The following is a 19,203-nucleotide window of genomic DNA, read 5'->3' on the forward strand; positions in this document are numbered from 1 at the left end:
TGCTGTGGTAGAACGTGGGAAGGACCTCCCTGTTCAGGAAGGTGAGGTCCAGCAGAAACAGCTCCTGGTCGAAGCCAAGGCCCCCCACTCGCCACAGGAATCGGCACGCCAGCTGCTGCCATGGGAGGTGGCCTTCGGTGTACAGGAGCCACTGGAGGGCCTGCAGCCGGTAGGCGGCAACCCTGCTGGCCAGGTCGATCAGGCCCTGGCCTCCCTCACCGGTGGGCAGGTAGAGGGCAGCTCGTGAGAGCCAGTGATGTCCATCCCACAGGAAGTCCACCAGGAGCCGCTGCAGTCTCTCCAGTAGCTCCAGCGGAGGGTCCAGCACCGCGCAGCGGTGCCACAGGGTCGCCGCTACCAGGTTATTGATGATGAGGACCCGGCCACAGTAAGAGAGGGCGGGCAGGTGCCAGCGCCACCGCTGAAGGCAGGCCTCCACTCCCTCCACCAGGTCCTCCCAGTTGCGGGCTGCAAAGGCCGGCAGCCCCAGGAACACTCCCAGGGCTTTGAGGCCTTCCCGGCACCAGGTGAGGCCTCCCGGCAAGTCTGGAGGTGGTGTGCCGGCCCACGTCCCGAGCAGGAAGGTGTCGCTCTTGCCCCAGTTGATGTGGGCCGATGCGGCGAGATCGTAGGCGCGTTGGCAGTCCACCAGATCCCGCACATCCTCCTGGCTGCCCAGGAAGACGGTCACGTCATCCACGTACACCATCAGCTGGATGCGGGGGCCGGTGGTGGGGCCCGGTGCCAGTGGCATGGCTTGGCCAGTCAGGCGATGTCGCAGAGCGTGCAGCAGCGGTTCGATGGCCAGGGTGTACAGCATGCCCGACAAGGGGCAGCCCTGGTGTATGCCGTGACGTACAGGGAACGGGTAGCACAGCACACTGTTCACCTTGAGCAGGCCGAAGGCGTCGTGGTACAGGACCCGGAGCGCCGTGGTGAAGAGTGGACCAAAGCCAAAGGCCTCGAGGATGCTGAGCAGGTACCGGTGATTGACGTGGTTGAAGGCCTTCTCCTGGTTCAGGGACACCACGCCGACATCTAGGCCAAATAGCTCCACGGCTGTGAACAGGTCATGCAGCAGAAACAGGTTGTTCTGGATGGTCCTGCCCGACACACAGTAGCTCTGCTCGGGCCCGATGAGGGAGGCCATAACGGTGCGGAGACGATTCGCCAGTGCCTTGGCCAGGATCCTGTAGTCTGTGCACAGGAGGGAGACGGGCTGCCAGTTCTTCAGGCAGCCGAGGTCCCCCTTCTTGGGCAGCAAGGTGAGCACGGCCCAGCGGCAGCTGGTCAGCAGGGTCCCATCGGCGAGGATCTCGCGGAAGACGCGGAGCAGGCTGGGCCTGAGGAGGGGCCAGAAGGCTCTGTAAAATTCAACGGGCAGTCCATCAAGGCCCAGGGCCCTGCCCGAGGCAAGGCCCCCCACAGCAGCCTCGAGCTCCGCCAGGGAGAGTTCGCGATCCAGGGCCTTGACCTGCGAAGCGCCCAGGCATGGCAGGTCCTGATGCAGCTGCTGAGCGGCCCGCGGACAAACGGGCTCAGCTGCAAACAAGTCCTGATAGAAGGTGACGGCATGCCCATGCACTTCGCCCGGGTCCGTGAGCAGCCGTCCCTCCGGGGTCTTGAGGTGGTCCAGCATCTTCGCCGTGGCCCACCGCCTCTCCAGGCCGAAGAAGAAGCTAGTCGGGGCGTCGGCCTCTACCAGCTCCTGGCAGCGGGCATGGACCCTTGCACTGTGGGCTGCACCCTCCGCCAGCTCTCTCAGGCATTTCTTGTGGGAGCGGAGGCTCTTGAGGAGTGCCGCATTGGTGCCCGCATGGAGCAGGGCTGCCTCAAGCTCTGCCATGTCCTCCTCCAGCTCCTGGGTGCGGCATCAGAGCTCGCTTGCCACCAGCTGGCTATACTGCTGGCAGAACGCCCGGATCTGGACCTTCCCCATGTCCCACCACAGGCGTCAGGAGCAGTCTGCTCGCACTGTCTCCCAGCTCCTCCAGAGGTGGGCGAAGCAGTCCCTGAAGTGGGTGTCCTGCAGCAGGCTGACAATGAGGCACCAGTAAGGGGCCTGCATGCGTGGTCTGCCAGGCAGGCTCAGTTCGCAGCAGACCAAGGCGTGGTCCGAGAAGCCCGATGGAATGATGCGGCTGCCGTGCAGTAAAGGCAGGTGGTGCTGGCCGATGTAGAGGTGGTCGAGGCGGGCCATGGTGAGCCCGCTGGCACTCACCTTTGCCCAGGTGTACTGTCGCACGTCAGCATGGAGGACCCACCAGGCGTCGACGAGATCCGCCACCTCCAGCATGGTCCACAGCTTGCGGGCCGAAGGCAGGTGCAGTTCCGGCCCCGTCCAGTCTAGCAGCGTGTCGACAGTACAGTTTAAGTCCCCGCCCATGAGGAGCAGGTCATCCGTCTTGCTGGCGTCATGCAGGAGGTCACCCAGGGTCTCTAGGAAGGCGACCCTCTCTATCCCGTGGGTGGGAGCGTGGACGTTGACAAGGAGCAGGCTCTGGTGTGCCAGGGTGAGATGGATGGTCAGCAGCTGGCCAGGGAGAACCTCTCGTGCCACTGCCGAGTCGTACCACAGCTGCAGCAAGAGGAGGGTCACCACTCCTGCGCTGAGGTTGGTGCCATGGCTCAGGAACAAGCGGCCTCTCCAGGCGGCATGCCAGTCAGCTTGAACGTGCAGGTCGCTGTGCGTCTCCTGGAGGAAGGCGGTTGCCAAGTGCTTCTGCAGCAGGCCCTCCAGGACAGCCATCCGCTTCACCGGGTCTCTGCAGCCATTGGTGTTGAGCGAGGCAATTGTGGTAACCACCATGAACAGGAGAAGAGAGAGGAAGGGTAGGCAGGGTACCGGTGGGAGAGAAGGTGACAGATACCGGGCAAAAACCGCAGAGACAGGGGAAAGGCCTAGCGTTGCCCTACCCTATTCTGCGGGCCCGCCTTGGCCCCACACCTCCCTCACCCGGGTCACCAGCTTCTCAAGCCGGAAGGCATGTTGACACGTGCCCGGGTCCCAGCGCATAAGCCTCGCTGCGTCGCTAGTGGCGTGGACAAACTGCGTGGGGTCCAGGCACCATTGCCAGATACTCTCGGCCACATTCCTCTGGCCCTTGGTCTGGTCCAAGAGGTTGAGGAGACCTCCATAGCTGGGGGCCACCCAGGGGGGTTTCTCCAGAAGGAGTTGGATATTGCCGAACGAGAATCGGCGGGGCTGTACTCTGGGAGGGAACTTCCTGGTGAGACTGGTGAAAGTGCCCTCAATGTCCAGGCTCCCTAGCAGGCTCCCCTCTCTATCTGGGTTGAGGACCATCTCTGGGAGATCGATCCCCATCCGCTTTGGGGGGCAGATGTCATCCCGCTCCCGGGGCCGCTTGTGGTGCTCAGAGGGCAGGCACTCCATCTCCTCCTCCTCATCAGCCTCAGCGGGCAGGGGAGTGGACTCTCTACTGTCTCCTGTGCCTGCTGCTGCTTGGGAGGCAGGCACTCTCCCCTTGCCTTGCTGCTCACAGGCCCCACTAGCTGTGATGGGGGTGAGGGGTTGTCAGATGTCTCTGGGACACCTTCAGTCGTGGCCTGAGGTGGCAGGGTTTCTGGGGGGCAGACAGGGTGGGCTCACGTTCCCTGGCTACCTTTTTCCCCGTGCTGTTTGAGGCAGGCCCCAAAGGGGCAGGAGCTCCTTTAGACACTCCTTTTTGCCTCTTGCTCTTGGCTTTTTTGGGGGTAGCCGAAACCTCTCCCCTAGGGGTCGGGCCAAACTGCTTGGGGTTCGCCACCTCCGGGTCCACCACCTCGGCTGAGGCAGGGGTGGAGGGAGGTGGAGGGGAGGTCTCGGGTGCTCCACCTGACGGAGCCCCCGTGCCTGAGATGCTAGCCACCCTGGGTGGAACTGGGACAGGAAGGGACTGGGAGGACTCCCCAGCCCCTCCACCAGGCGGGGCATCAGCCACGACAGGGGCGGGAGAAATCTGGGAGGATGTCCCAGGCCCCCCCCCCCCCCCGAGTGGCATGCCAATGCCAGAGTGGTCGAGCCCCTCGGATGGAGCAAGGGAGGAGGGGGGGTTGGCAGATCCCCCAGCCCCACGCTTTGATGAGGGTCTCACCCCAGAGGTGGATGCACCATCCTCCTGGGCGGGTGCAGCAGCCGGTGCCCCGGCTGACTGCCCTAATGCGTACTGGGCAACTAGGTGGGAGCTGCCACTGCAGCAGCGGCATAAATTCCCACCCTGGGAGAAATACACTACGTAGGACCTCCCAACTAACACAAAGGTCAAGGAGGGAGGCAGTCTCTGGGTGTCACCCCTGAGGAGCATGAATGCCTGCCTCTGAAAGGACAGGACGTGTCTCAGCTTGGGGTCCCTACTCCCCATGGTCAGCCTGCACCAGGGGCTGGTGAGGATACCATAGCTCTCAAGCGCGTTGGTGAGGTCCCAGTCTGGCAGGTGCGGGGGGACATTGGAGGCCACCACCCACACTGTCAGGGTCTCCAGGGGCGTAACCAAGTGGTGGACCCCCGAGATGTCCAACCCTGCTGCACACACCTCCCTCATCAGGCTGGGAGAACTCAAATATACAATGGGCACTGAATTGACCCGGGAGGCATACCGGATGCTCCAGTGTCCCAGCAGGTCCACCAGAGCTCCGGCGCAGTCCTCCACCCTGACATAGAGAGGGGCGTGCACCTGCAAGCCATGGCTGAGGGGAAGGTCCGCAGAGACATCCCCATGCCAAGTGCCTTGGCTTCTGGCAGCCATCCCAGGCAGGAGAGGGTTAACTCTCCCACAGGAGGGAGAGGGGGAAAAAAAAACGGGCACTGGGAGTGGGAGGGGGCTGAAAACGAGCCAAAATCGGTCTGAGGGGGCGCAGAGCAACCCCGCAGGGGCTCAGGGCAAGCCCCAAGGCAGGGGGAGATGGCAGGGACCAAGGGAAGGGGCCCTGGGGGAGGGAGGCAGCAGGAATCACAGGGAGAGCTCAGCCAGGGGTGGGGGAGGGGCAGAGGCAAAGAGGCTGCCAGAGCCCAGGGGAAAAATGCTCAGAAAGCGGGGGAAAGGGGCAGGGAGGGGGTCCCCAAGCACGGGGTAGGGAGAGGAACAGGGGGGGCAGGGAGTGCGGTGAAATGCGCAGAAGGCACCTGAGCTGCAGGAGCTCAGAAGGGCTTCACCTATCGGCAGCCATCTTGAAAGAAAGAATGAAAGAAATAGGGTGGATATACAATGGCATGCCAGACATCTACACCAAACCAACCCCTGTGCAGTTATGAAAACATGTGATTGGGTGGTAACTGTTAGGTTTGCAAAAAATATGCTTATATAGTGATAAAGATATGTGTAGTAAAGATATTGCTACTTTAACTGTTGCATTCTTGATTAAATTTTATAGCAATATATCTCATTTGCTTTGCTACAGAAGCATGCAGATGTAACAATTATGATGTAAAATCTGATGTACCTTCCTAAGTGGCAACATGTCCTCCCTTTTAAACCAGTTTAAAATGTCTTCAGTCTGTGGCCAGAGATTGCATTTTAAAGCACTTTGTTAACGTATCAGGGGAAAATAGACATATATTTAATCAAACTCTTGCAAGTAGAAAAAGATTGCATGATCAAAAAAGAGCAACAACTCTTTAAAGAATTTTGAGAAAAGGAAATATTCTGCACTGCTTTTCTAAAGTGTATACTGAAAAATTCCTGTTTTATGTTCTGAATAATAAGCAAAGGACCTATCTCATTCCAAAATCATACTTAATGTATAATAGTAACACCTTGGATATCATTAAAAACTCAATCTTTAGCACCCACCAATGATTACAACACACCTATTATCACTTATTTGAAGTATATCAGTATATTGCTGGCTCCTGAAATGATAGATGATAAAATGTCATATAATATTTCCAATGTATTGGTGACATAGGCAGTTTTAGCAGTTTAACAAAAGCATGAAAAAATAATGAATGAAAAATTAAAGCAGAAGCAGTATTTATAACATTAGTGAGTCTGTAAACAAGCGTTCTTTATCCTTTTTACAAGTGAATATTTTGCTTGAAAAAGATGGCATTTTGACAATCTGGATATATAAACATTTCAAGCATCTTCCACTAATGCACTTCAGCCAAGAAAGCCTTGAAAGGTCTTGAAATCTAGGATTCTGGGGTAGCTCAGTTCTCATATCTGTAGAGCTCTTGGTTTCCCTGCTGAAACTACGAACGCAAATGCCAATTATAAGCAAATGTGAGGGTGGCTTTTCTTTCATGTGGGTTTCTGTCTACAAGCAATTGGTGTCAGACTGTCAAACTGTTTCACATAATCACTCTGCAGTAGTCTTATTATGAAACATTTTTGGTCATTAGCAACCAAAGCCAGATCAGAGTCAGAGACCTAATGATGAAGGCTCCACATTGTATTGCTCAGTTTCTGAACCCTGTATTTCCCCAAGACCAGAGCTGAATGTAAAGACTTGAAATTAGACAGGCTTTCCCTTGCTTTTTTCTTTTTATAATCCCTTTTCCATCCCCTTTGTGACCCTTAACACTTCTTGTTGTTCCCCTCTCTCTTTAGGGTTGATTCCTATGGCATACACTCTTTCTTATCCACTCAGTTTTGCTTTATAATTCACAGTCTTCAGCAGCTTCTAGCAAGCTCACATTTTTTTACAGCAGCTGGTAGAGGTTTAAACATATTCCTCAATCCTCACTCTTATTGTGAAGTGTAGGCTGCATGTTGTTACCAAATTTGCCCATTACTTTGGGGTGTGCTCATTTATTAAAGGATAGTTTCTAGGGTCTTGGTGATTCTGTCAGTGTGCTGCTTGTGTTACTATACGGAGCTGTATCTCTCCCTTCTGCAAGCCCTCACCCCCAGTGGAGCTATCTTGCAGGACTCAATCTCAATGGGACTGGGTTCCTCCAGTCACCAAATCAGTCATACACACAAACACACACAAGTTAACGTGACACGCCTGACCTGGCCGGGCTGATCAGCATGGACAGGCTGACACCCTCATATGCCAAGAATCAGTTCATAAGAGCAACAATAAAATGCAGTCAGACAGAAGCACACAGGTAAACAGAATCCCTCTGAATCCAGCTGTGTGTCCAGCTGACACCCTCATGGGCCAGCATTCAGTTCATAAGGGCACGTCTGAGTCAAACTGGGTCAATCAGCCTGTACAAGCTGATCCCCTTATGTGTTTCAAACTCAGCACGTCCCAATCTTTGGCCTCTTAATGAGCAGACCCCACAATAATTTAGGCTTCACAGGGATCTTTAGCATAGGTAAAAGAAGCGTTGCTGCAGAGCACGGGAGGAAAGAGAAGCAGAGAAGGAAAAATATACCCAATTACTACCAGTTTGCCTATAAAAGTTATTTATTGCTAAGCATATGAAATATATAATAGTGCTAGTAGTAATAGACATGCAAAAGAAAAACAAACACAAACAATGACAATACTACCCTGGTTTCACTAAGTATTTGGGGAAACTTAGCTCAAGTTTAACTGATACAGTTCAGGTTCAGAAGTTTATGCCTAGAGAGGAGAGAGAGAATGCTGGGAATCTCACCGAGTCCACGGTACTCAGGCTGCAAAGCTGACAGGCACAGTCCGTAGCACAGTCCTTGAAGAGAGAGATGATCTGTTCTTCCAGCATCCCAAGAACGACAGGGGATGGTGTCAGCACAGGAGTTTTCTTCTTCTTTCCTTTTCCTTCTTTCCTCCTGCTTCTTCTTCTTCTTTCTTTCTTTTTTTTTTAAGCACACACACTTACAGATTTTTATACCCTCAGTTCAGCTGCTTCGAAGCACCCTCAGTAGTGTAAATCATTGTCTTTTCTATTGACAAGGGGTTATCTGGTTTGGACCATCTCAGGAAACTGATTGATAATCAGGAAACACTTAAGATTAGGGAGTAACCCAAATACTTGGGAGCCAGCTTGAGATTCCTATGGATGGCAGATATCCTGATGGGATATCTCATGGTTTCTTCAGGAACAATAGATAGCTTGCAGCATCAGGATTTTGGATTTTTACTTGTTGTGCACAAGCCTCAGCTTAGCATGACTTTTCCAGATTAAAGCAATTATTGGGGTGCTCATAACCTTTTGTGGAGAGGACTTCCACCAGTCATCTTGATATGAGATGGGAAAGATATGACAACACCTGGGATTAGGGCTCCAGCAGGCTGGATGCTGTGATGAACCCTTAACCATTGTTCAAATGTTGCCCATACCCCCTCGGACTCGGTCTCTTGCCTCAGCATTCCCTAACCCGGCAACCGAGTTTTAGTTAATCAAGTTTAAATAGGCCTCCCATAGTGGGACCGGGGAATGTACGGCCCGAGATGCCTATTAAACTTAGAGCTGTGTGTGTGTGTGTCTGGGGGGGGGGGGGGGGAAGTCCTTTGCAAATCCAGATTAGAACTGGTCTGATAAATGCTGAGCTGGGTGTGTGTGAACATGGGTTGATTAACATTGGAAGCACAGATTCCCCATCATGCAGTGCTCTCCGGCTTCTCTGGTCCCAGAATTCACTGCAGTCTCTGCTTCAGGCTTTCTGTTTTCCATCTCTCATGTAAATGAATGGTCATCTGGTTCCATCTCGGATGTAAATGAGACCTAGGGCAGTTGTTCACTCTTATCACCCTTATCTAGGGAGTTTTAGGTGCGTCTCTCACTGCATCTTAATCAGTTCCGTTTAGGTAGAGGAGGGGAGGGAGGGGGGGTGAGTCCTTTGTGAGTCAGACAGACTGCATCCTGTGCCAGGGTTGTCCAAGAATACAGAGCTGAGGCGTAACAATGTAGATGTTCATTTTTACCAGAAGAATTTCTTCCAATAGAAAAATAGCTCAGGAGCCTTTCTCCCATCTCTACTGGGGGAAAGTGTGCAGATGTTCAGTCTCTGAGGAGACAGTCTCCTAGGAGCATTTTGTTGTTCCTGAGTCATTTTTCTCCCAGAGCCGCCATTTTTGCTCTAGAAGAAAATGCTTGAATGTGTGCACACTTTAGGTTTCTCCCAGTAGAACCTGAACATATGCATGTGACCACAACAGACTATTACAATATCAACTGACCTTCAGTTCCCTTTTGCCCAGTCTGGACAACTGGTCTTGGGCCTTTCTGTTCCACTGCCTCTCATACTCTTGTTTCTCTCAGCAGAACCTTTGTGTGCCTGCACTTCTTGGATCTCACTCGGATTTCATTGCTCACTGAGCCTTCTCAAGCACCTTGTGCTCTTTACTTCTCCATGCTCTGTTGCTTTCTTTCTTTGTATCTGAGCCTTCTCTCGCTCTTGTAGGGACCTCCTCTTCATCCCTTTTCACCCCTCCTCTTCACCCCTCTCCCCCCTGGACCTCCAGGTTAACTAAGCAAAATCAGGCTGACTTGGCTCTCACAACAAACAAAAATCCATTTCCCTTCCACAGAGTAACTGACTTTCTTTGAATGTTCCTGTGCAGTTCCTTGCACAGAGGAAGAGGCTCCTAACCTCTTTCTGTCTGTCCACCAAAATACTACAGAAAAGGAAGAAGCGTATACATAGAAAAAAATGGAAATAAACAAATGCATACTTCTTAATCTTGCCTGTAAGAATGCTGTAGGAAACTCTATCAAAAGCTTTGCTAAAGTCAAGGTATGTCATGTCCACTGCTTTCTACACATCACAGAGCCAGTCATCTCATCATAGATGGCAATCACATTCATCAGGCATGACTTGCCCTTGGTGAATCCATGTTGACCAGTCCTAATCACTTTCTTCTTCTCCAAGTGCTTTGAAATGGCTTCCTTGAGGACTTTAGTGGCCTGCTTCATGATTTTCCAGGGACTGTGGTGGGGTTGATTGATTTGTAGTTCCATGAATCCTCATTCTTCCCTTTCTTAAAGATGGACACTATATTTGCCCTTATCCAATCATCTGGGGCATCCCCTGGTCCCCAAGAGTTTTCAAAGATAATGGCCAGTGGCTCTGAAATCACATTAACCAACTCCCTCAGCACCCTCAGATGCATTAGAATAATTAGCAGCTTGTCCCAGGCCAATAAAGGCATACAGAAGAACCCAGAAAGGGGGAAGGGAAAAGCTCCAGAGAGCAAAGGGAACTACTATTAGAAAGAATGTCCCTCCTGCAGTGAGGGAACAGCTAGGATTCTTGCAGCAAGAGGCTTAAAGAGTTACCACAAAGCCAGTGGACCAGTGAAAGATAGGGGAGACTTGCAACCTCAAAGTGATGGACACTAAAGCCTGAACACAGGGCTTAAAGAGACAGGACATCATAGTTACCCTGTGGAAGGGAAATGTATTTTTGTTTGTTGTGAGAGACAAGGCAGCCTGATTTTGTTTAGTTAAGCCAGAGGTCCAGGCAGGAGAGGGGTGAAGAGGATGGGTGAAAAGGGATGAAGAGGAGGTCCCTACAAGAGCCAGAGAAGGCTCAGATACAAAGAAAGAAAGCAACAGAGCATGGAGAAGTAAAGAGCACAAGGTGCTCAAGAAGGCTCAGTGAGCAATGAAATCAGAGTGAGATCAAGGAAGTGCAGGCACACAAAGGTTCTGCTGAGAGAAACAAGAGTATGAGAGGCAGTGGAACAGAAAGGCCTAACACCAGTTGTACAGACTGGGGAAAAGGGAACTGAATTTGAGACAACAGAGTACCACTTTAAGATCTTCATGAGCTGTAAGCAGCCTCACTTCTTAATTATGTAATACCTAATAGGAGTTATATTGCACAGTGGGCACTAGAAAGGTGAACTTTGTGCAAGATGAGATTCAGGGCAGGAAGAAAAAGTGGCATGGTGCTTGCCTTTTGACATTGCTGTTCCTGTTTTTTAATCTTTTCTAAACAGGTAATGCCAATTGTGGTGTCTCAGGAGTATTGTTGGATGCTTTATCTTTTGTATAAATTAAGATTAACTTCTTCAAAATGAACACACAATATGAATTTGTATTTTGCCTACTTTTTAACTTTACATGCATGGATTCTGTATTTATGGTGTATAAGTCAACCCCATATTTCTGTAAAAAAAATGTTAGGATTTTTGTATATCCATTGTACAATTTGACCCTGCCTCAGTGTGCAATGGGCCTGGGTGGGCTTGTGGGAGTGGTGGCATGCTGGCAGGTTCCTGGCTAGTTGGATTGCACCCCTGGGAGCTTGGGCAGCATATGGGCCACTGGCAACCCACCTGGCCAGCACTGGGGGGGGCACTGCCACTGTGGAGGGAAGGACCAGGCCCCCCCTGCTGCTCTGGGGCTGCCCAGCCCAGCGGCAGCTCACCCCCTGGCTGTGGAGCAGGTGGGGAGGCTCTACCAAAAACAGGATCAGACTTCTCACAACTTCTGCCTTCAGCAAGAACCTGCAGTTGGCAGGATACCTGGTGCCACCCAGGAAGGGGCTGACTTGCCCCAGAGGCAGTGTGAGGTGTTATACAGTTTTGCTTACTTTCCTTATGAATGCTATGTCAACATGATTTTTAAAGCATATTAGTAATTTTATTCTCTTTCCTTTTGTATGCATCTCTCTGGTACTCATCCCCCCAATATTTACAGGTCTTTTACCATAACTCCCAGAATTTAGGCATTTCCCTGGGTCCTTTAAAGGTATTAAAGTAAGCTGCAACTTACCCTAGTAGAACTCAGGTGCAGCAAAAAGAATCAAATTTGCAAACTTCCAAGGCTTATTGTTTAACAACAATACTTGTTTTCTGTTAAAATAGGCAAATTGATAATGCTGAGATAATTTGCAGGACAAAAATAGATGACAGGCAACACTTTTTATTTGACTGAGTTAGCTTGTACATGGCTTTAAAAATTCCTGGATTTGCTAGTACTTTGTACCTGTGTAGATGTTTAATGGTCTGCAATAACAACGCAAATCATGATGGCACAAACTGAACAGTATTGAGAATCTTGTAAAAAAAAAAAAAATGCGATTTTTTTATCAACTGTATCACTTCTAATTTATGTATTGGAATCTTCTAGTTGTGAAGGTCCATTCAACCAAAACATCACTGTTCCTCTTCTGAAAATAACCGTAAAAAAGAAATGTTTATTCTGAAAGCTCCAATAGGTCTGAAAGAAGGAAGAAAGAAGACAATTTTGTTACTAGTGAAGCAACTCCATCTCTAGATGTGCATATATGTGTTCGAGCAATAAGAACTTTACACAGTTGCATAACTATTTAAGGAAACTCTGTGAGGGATAAGTGGTATTCTTCCAAAAAGGAAACTGAGTACTAAGGCTCTGAAAAAAAAAGCCAAATGGCCAATAATCAGTGATAGACTTCACCTTTGTTTGTGAATGTTAGATGAGTGCAAACAAATTATAAAGGGTTTTCTTTGGATAGTAATAGAAGAAAGAGTTCAGCATTCCATTTTTCATACCAGTTTTCAGATGAAGAAAACATTAACTGAAATTGGCTCCTCTATTACACTTCAAAGGATTCTGCTCTTAGAGCAAGTTGTTTAACTCCAGAGATATTGCTTTAACTGGGAATGGTGTTTGACACCAGCATAACAGATTGAGTATCCTAGAGAAACAAGATAATTCAGCATATAATATGAAAAACTACCACATGTGAAGGGATTTATAAATTAGGCTGAAACAAGATTGCAAAATTGATAAAGAAAACCAGTGCCAAAATAATTATCTAAATATTGGCAAGCTGCTTTGGAAAGGCTTTATTATGCTGAGTGGAAGGGGGAAGCAAGAGTGAGCAGAGGCTCCAGCTGCAACATTCTCGGATGTGTATGAAAGGGGCGAATGGTCCCAGCATTTTCTGTTATTGTATATATCTGTTAGACGGGTGAATGTGGATGGAATATAAGGGTGGTGGAGCTCCCAGCCAACAGTGCCCTGTTTAATAGCACAGGGCAACTGAACCTGCAAGGCTGGCCAGCCCTTAAAGGAACAGGCTCCAATTTGTATGGTGACTGTTGCAAGTGATAAATCCTACCTGTGGGAGGATTGTGTCATAAAAGTGAACTGCCTTCTGTTACATAAATTAAACTTACAGCAAGTCATGACAGGTGAGAAAGACAAGATGTGGTGATACCTATAGGACAATATGGATCAGGGTAGTACCCAGATCTGGGCATCTACCCCTGATGCACCCACAATGACCTGGTGATGAAAAAACATCTCTGAGGAGTTATTTTGAAGGAAATTTATTATTGTTACCTGAACAAAGCTCTGAAAGATATTCAATCTTTGGGGAACATGATCAAGAGGAACATAATTTTTGCCTTAAAATTTGCCAAAAATAATTCTATTATACTTGACTGCAGTGAAGAACTTAGCAATGAAAATATAACCTGATTGTTAAATTTGTTTCTGCAGAAGAGGCAACTGAGATGAAGGAAGGAATTATTGCAATCAGAGAACATTTCGTTGGATTTTTGCATCTGACAGATTCTACTGGTACTGAAAGGACAGACTCTTCTTGAACAGATAAAAGACATAGGAAAACCAACTTAGTGATTTAGGGGTGTGTGTAGAAAAAACGGGGGCCCTAAATTGAAGTGGTGGGTTTTTTAAAACAGCACTTCAATTTAGGGCCAATAAAAGCCCCGTGTCATGCATATACCCCGCTGAGTTACCTGCCTCTCTGGCAGTGGGGAGGGGAGGGCAAGCTGCCGGTGGGTGGAGCGGTCCCTGGGCTGTCGGGGAACTAGTGGTTCCCTCTGCAGCAGCAGCAGGCCCCCACCCACAGGCACCCAACTTGAGTGGTCCCAGGGGACTCTGCAGCCATGGAGGGAAGCACCAGGCCCCCACAAAGCTCAGGCAGGCAGGCAGGCTTCAGGGGGGAAAAAACAAAAAATCAGGCTTGCCGCTTTTCTTGGGTGGAACCTGCCTTCCTGGGCTGCTGCCAGGCTGCCTGCAGGGCTTCCTGCAGAGCCGCGGAGCTACACAGAGCCTGGTGCTTCGCTCCGTAGTTGTAGGGGCAGCAAACTAAAATTCCCCAGAGGAGTTTTAGTTTGCTGTGTCGCAAATCATTTAAGGCACATTCTGCCACCAAATTTACTACAGCAGCTGGTATTAATGTGTGATACATCATCAAGCCATGCAAACACCAACACCATTAAAGCGGTGCAAAAGCATTTAGCTCATTTTAAAGTATCATGCACACACGTCCCTTGTTTCATCTACACACGGCCTAAGAAGTCAAAGCTATGACAACAGAGCCTGCATGAAGGAAAACAGAGTAGTCATGATGTTATTCATGCTGGTTTTGATTAAAAATTCACTTGAATAAGTGAGAACCTTTCAAATTTCTTCTGTGACTTCGGATCAGGCTTTTGGTCACTGCTAAAAAAAATCAGACGTGGTAAAAATGTCTTAAAAAGGAAGTCCATAAAGAATCTATAGGGAAAAAAAAGTTAAATTAGAATTGTTTAGGCTAAAAGAAGTGGTTTGAGTGTACTAAGAAGAACAATTTTACTTGTTGAATAAAGCATTACAAATGTTGGTGTATACCAGTGGTTCTCAACCTTCCAGACGCATGTGGCATGAGTGGCATGCCATAGAATGCATAGAATGGATCCCATGGGCATGTGGAATTGGTCCATGAGTAAAATCCAGTGCACCACCCCACCCACAAGTGACTTTGGAAAGGAACACCTTGAGAGGCTGGATACCTTCAAGTCAGCTGGCCCAGACAGCTTATACCCCAGGGTAGTCAAGGAGCTGGCGAGCATCATAGTCCAGCCCCTGGCATGGATCTTGAAGAACTCCTGGTGCTCTGGTGAAGTGCCCAAAGATTGGAAGAAGGCCAATGTGATGCCTATCTTCAAGAAGGGGAGGAAAGTGAATCGAGCAAACTATAGGCCCATCACCTGACCTCTATCCTGGGGAAGTTCCTAGAAAAGATTATCAGAAAGCCCATTCTCAACAGACTGGCCAATGGCAAAATCCTGAGGGATAGCTAGCATGGGTTTGTCATGGGTAGGTCTTGCTTGACCAATCTTATTTCTTTTTATGACCAGGTGACCTATCACCTGGACAAGGGAGAAGAGATTGATATCATATATCTTGACTTTAAAAAAGCCTTTGGTCTGGTATCCCATGGCCATCTCTTAGCAAAACCAGCCAACTGTGGCCTTGGCTTCACCACGGTCCTCTGGCTGGGGAATTGGCTATGCAGGCAGACCCAGAGAGTGGTGGTTGATGGAAGTCAATCGTCATGGTGCCCTGTGGCCAGTGGGATCCCTCAAGGCTCTGTCCTTGAGCCTATATAGTTCAACATCTTTATTAATGATGTGGACATTGATGTCAGAAGTGGACTGGCCAAGTTCACCAATGACACCAAACTTTAGGGTAAAGCATCCACACCTGAGGATCCAGGTTGACCTCGACAGGCTCAAGAAATGGGCAGATGAGAACCTGATGGCATTTAACACCAAAAAATGCAAGGTTCTCCACCTTGGGAGGAAAAACCCACAGCATGCTTATAGGCTCGGCAGTGCTACACTGGCTAGCATATTCAAATGAAAGGAACTTGGGGGTCATGATTGATGACAAGATGAACATGACTGCGTGCGTGCTTTCCCCCACCTGCCTTGTTTTTTTTTAGATTTCAGGAAGGCCTTCGATACAGTATCCCACACCATACTAGTAAACAAGTTAAGAGGCTGTGACTTGGATGACTACACAGTCCGGTGGGTGGCGAATTGGCTAGAGGGTCGCACCCAAAGAGTCGTAGTGGATGGGTCGGTATTGACCTGGAAGGGTGTGGGCAGTGGGGTCCCGCAGGGCTCGGTGCTAGGACCGATTCTCTTCAATATCTTCATCAGCAACTTGGACGAGGGAGTGAAGTGTACTCTGTCCAAGTTTGTGGATGACACAAAACTGTGAGGAGAAGTGGACATGCCGGAGGGCAGGGAACAATTACAGGCAGACCTGGACAGGTTGGGCAAATGGGCAGAAAACAATAGAATGCAATTCAACAAGGAGAAATGCAAAGTGCTGCACCTAGGGAGGAAAAATGTCCAGCACACCTACTGCCTAGGAAATGAGCTGCTTGGTGGCACGGAAGCAGAAAGGGATCTTGGAGTCCTAGTGGTCTCCAAGATGAACATGAGTCGTCAATGTGATGAAGTCATCAGAAAAGCTAACTGCACTTCATCGTGCATCAGCAGGTGCATGACAAACAGAACCAAGGAGGTGATACTTCCCCTCTATCAGGCACGGGTCAGACCGCAGTTGGAATACTGCATGCAGTTTTGGGTGTCACACTTCAAGAGGGATGTGGATAACCTGGAGAGGGTCCAGAGAAAGGCCACTCGTATGGTTAAGGGCTTGCAGGCCAAGCCCTACAAGGAGAGACTAGGGCACCTGGACCTCTTCAGCCTCCACAAGAGAAGGTTGAGAGGCGACCTTGTGGCTTCCTATAAGTTCATCACGGGGGCACAGAAGGGAATTGGTGAGGTTTTATTCACCAAGGCACCCCCGGGGGTTACAAGAAATAATGGCCACAAGCTAGCAGACAGCATATTTAGACTGGACATTAGGAAGAACTTCTTCACAGTTAGAGTGGCCAAGGTCTGGAACGGGCTCCCAAGGGAAGTGGTGCTCTCCCCTACCCTGGGGATCTTCAAGAGGAGTTTAGATAAGCATCTAGCTGGGGTCATCTGAACCCAGCACTCTTTCCTGCCTATGCAGGGGGTCGGACTCGAGGAGGACCCAAGGCAACAATTGGCCAGTTTCTCCAAGAGACGATCATGGGACACCAGATCGAAGGCTTTTTTGAAGTCAAGATATATGACATCAATCTCATCTCCCTCGTCCAGGTGATAGGTCACCTGGTCGTAGAAGGAAATGAGATTGGTCAAGCAAGACCTACCCGCAACAAACCCGTGCTGGCTATCCTTTAAGATGTTGGCATCGGCCAAGCCATTAAGGATGGCCTCCTTAATAAACTTTTCTAAGATCTTCCCCGGGATAGAAGTCAGGCTGATGGGCCTATAGTTAGCCGGATCCACTTTCCTCCCTTTCTTGAAGATAGGCATCACATTGGCCTTCTTCCAGTCTTCGGGCACTACACCGGAGCGCCAAGAGTTTTCAAAGATCCGCGCTAGAGGCTGGGCTATGATGCTCGCCAGCTCCTTGAGTACCCTGGGGTGAAGATTGTCAGGGCTGGCTGACTTGAAGGTATCCAGATTCTCAAGATGTTCCTTCACGAAGTCAGCATTAATGGAGGGCAGGGAATCATCCTCTCCCGGACTTCCCAGCCCTGTAGCGGGCATGGGCGTCCCATGGGGCTGATGAAAGACCGACGCAAAGTACCTATTTAATAGGTTGGCTTTTTCCTGGGTGTCAGTTGCCCCATCTGGTTCAACAGGGGTCCAACTTTGCCCCTGCTTTTCCTCCGGCTCCCCACATATCTGAAAAAGGACTTTTTATTGTCCTTGATGCTCAAAGCTAGCTGGAGTTCAGTTGCAGCCTTGGCTTTCCTGGTCAGCTCCCTATAGGACCGGACCAGTGCAGAATAATCCTCCTTGGAGGTGACTCCCATCCTCCATCCTTTGTAGGCCTTTCTTTTTAGCCTCAGGAGGTCTGCTAGGTCCCTGGAGAGCCAGGGGGGCTGCTGTGCCCTCTTGCTGCCTTTCCTCCGAGATGGAATAGACTTAGTTTGTGCATTGAGGATCGCTCCCTTGAGGAGCAACCACTCTTCTTGAACTCCCCTCTCCCTGTGGTCACAGTCCCTTAGGGCCTCACTGACAAGCCTCCTGAGCTTGTCAAAGTCGGCTTTCCTGAAGTCAAGGACTTCCGTGTTGCTGACCGACTTGCCAGCTTTTCGGCGGATGGTGAAGGTGATCAGCTCGTGGTCGCTGTCACCCAGCTTCCCATCGGGAACAAGCCTAATCTCATCTGGCCTGTGAGCGCATGGCCCCACCTACTGGACAAGGACCCCTTTCCAGCCTGGATAGGTAGATATCAACTTCCCCATAGCTGTGCTGGCATTGCTTCCCTGTTCTGCAGGCTTTGGGCATTGTCTTCTAATCAATTAAGATCAATTAACCTAAAGTTACCCCCAGCCTCAGTTCTTCAGCCCAGGCCCCTGTAGTCTACTGGTTCTAATCCTGGTCCTGGTAACTTTAACTCCCTACACTTCTACTTTCTTACCTTAAACTTTCCCCAGGTATCCCAAGTACACCAAGCCCATAAATACATACACATCACAACACCCAACTTAGGAACTCACCTGTGTGTATGTGTAGGTGGGTGGTATGTGTGTAAATTAGTGAATACACATATATATACATATATAGATATCATTGTGTGGGGGGGTATATGAATTAGTAATCTATGTATGTGTATTGGATGTGCAGGTGTTCATAACTGGTAACTGATTCTGTCTAAATTTGGTGTGTGTAGCATGTATGGGCTTAAACTGGTGATAGGTGTGCATGAACCTAGGCTGGTTATTTTGAAATGTATGTATCTGAGTTGCTAGTGTGTGTGTGTGTGTGTGTGTGTGTGTGTGTATGGCATTGTGTGCATGATATACAAATTAGTGATCTGTGTCTAACTTTTGGGCTGTATGTGTATGTGTTCAAATTGATGATAAGTATGCATGTGCCTAGGCTGGTTTGGATGTGTATGTGCCTGAGCTGGTAGTGTGTGTGTGTGTATGCACCTGATTGATTTGTGTGTTTGTATATGTGCAATTATGTCACACCCTCCTGTCTAACAGCACAATATTCAGATCCTGAGAGTTGACTTGATCCCTCAGGGCAACAATACAATATCTTGGACTTGCCACCAACATAAAATTATCACAAGTAGAGTAATTAATTAGCTTTCATTACAGAAAGATAATTGAACTGAAATGTTGTACTCTGTTTCAGCCAAAATTGTGATGAAGGAAAAACAAATTTCTCCTCACTTTGTGTGGAGCAGGACTCTAAAGGAAAGGCCAGTATGAGGTTATAATATGAGGTTAGCACCTATAAAGAAAGCACCCTGGTTTATCCTAGTGGGAGGAGGGGGTTTTGTCATCTAACTCCTATACAAGGAACAAACGAGGAGAAAGTTCTTCTCCCAGGACTGTGCAGCCCCAGGCTACTATTTGAATAGGACTGATACTTGGACACCATCATTTAGCTCATACTTGAAGAATTTTTACAAAGAATGACTTCTAGTTTTACTCAAGGCCCCCTCTATATGTGCAGGTAAAGGTGGATGGGATCTAATGCGCAATCCACACAATTGTGCCTCTTGCCATCCCACAC

The 19,203-nt window shown here is 49.3% G+C and overlaps 1 long non-coding RNA gene across 1 annotated transcript in view; it reads left to right on the top strand.

Annotated features, from left to right (window-relative positions):
* Positions 1-19,203, top strand: part of LOC132249130 (uncharacterized) — a 170,565-nt gene that overhangs the window by 135,273 nt on the left and 16,089 nt on the right. The window lies entirely within an intron of this gene.

Source organism: Alligator mississippiensis, chromosome 3 (assembly GCF_030867095.1).
Source record: "Alligator mississippiensis isolate rAllMis1 chromosome 3, rAllMis1, whole genome shotgun sequence".
In the NCBI taxonomy this organism is placed as follows: domain Eukaryota; kingdom Metazoa; phylum Chordata; order Crocodylia; family Alligatoridae; genus Alligator; species Alligator mississippiensis.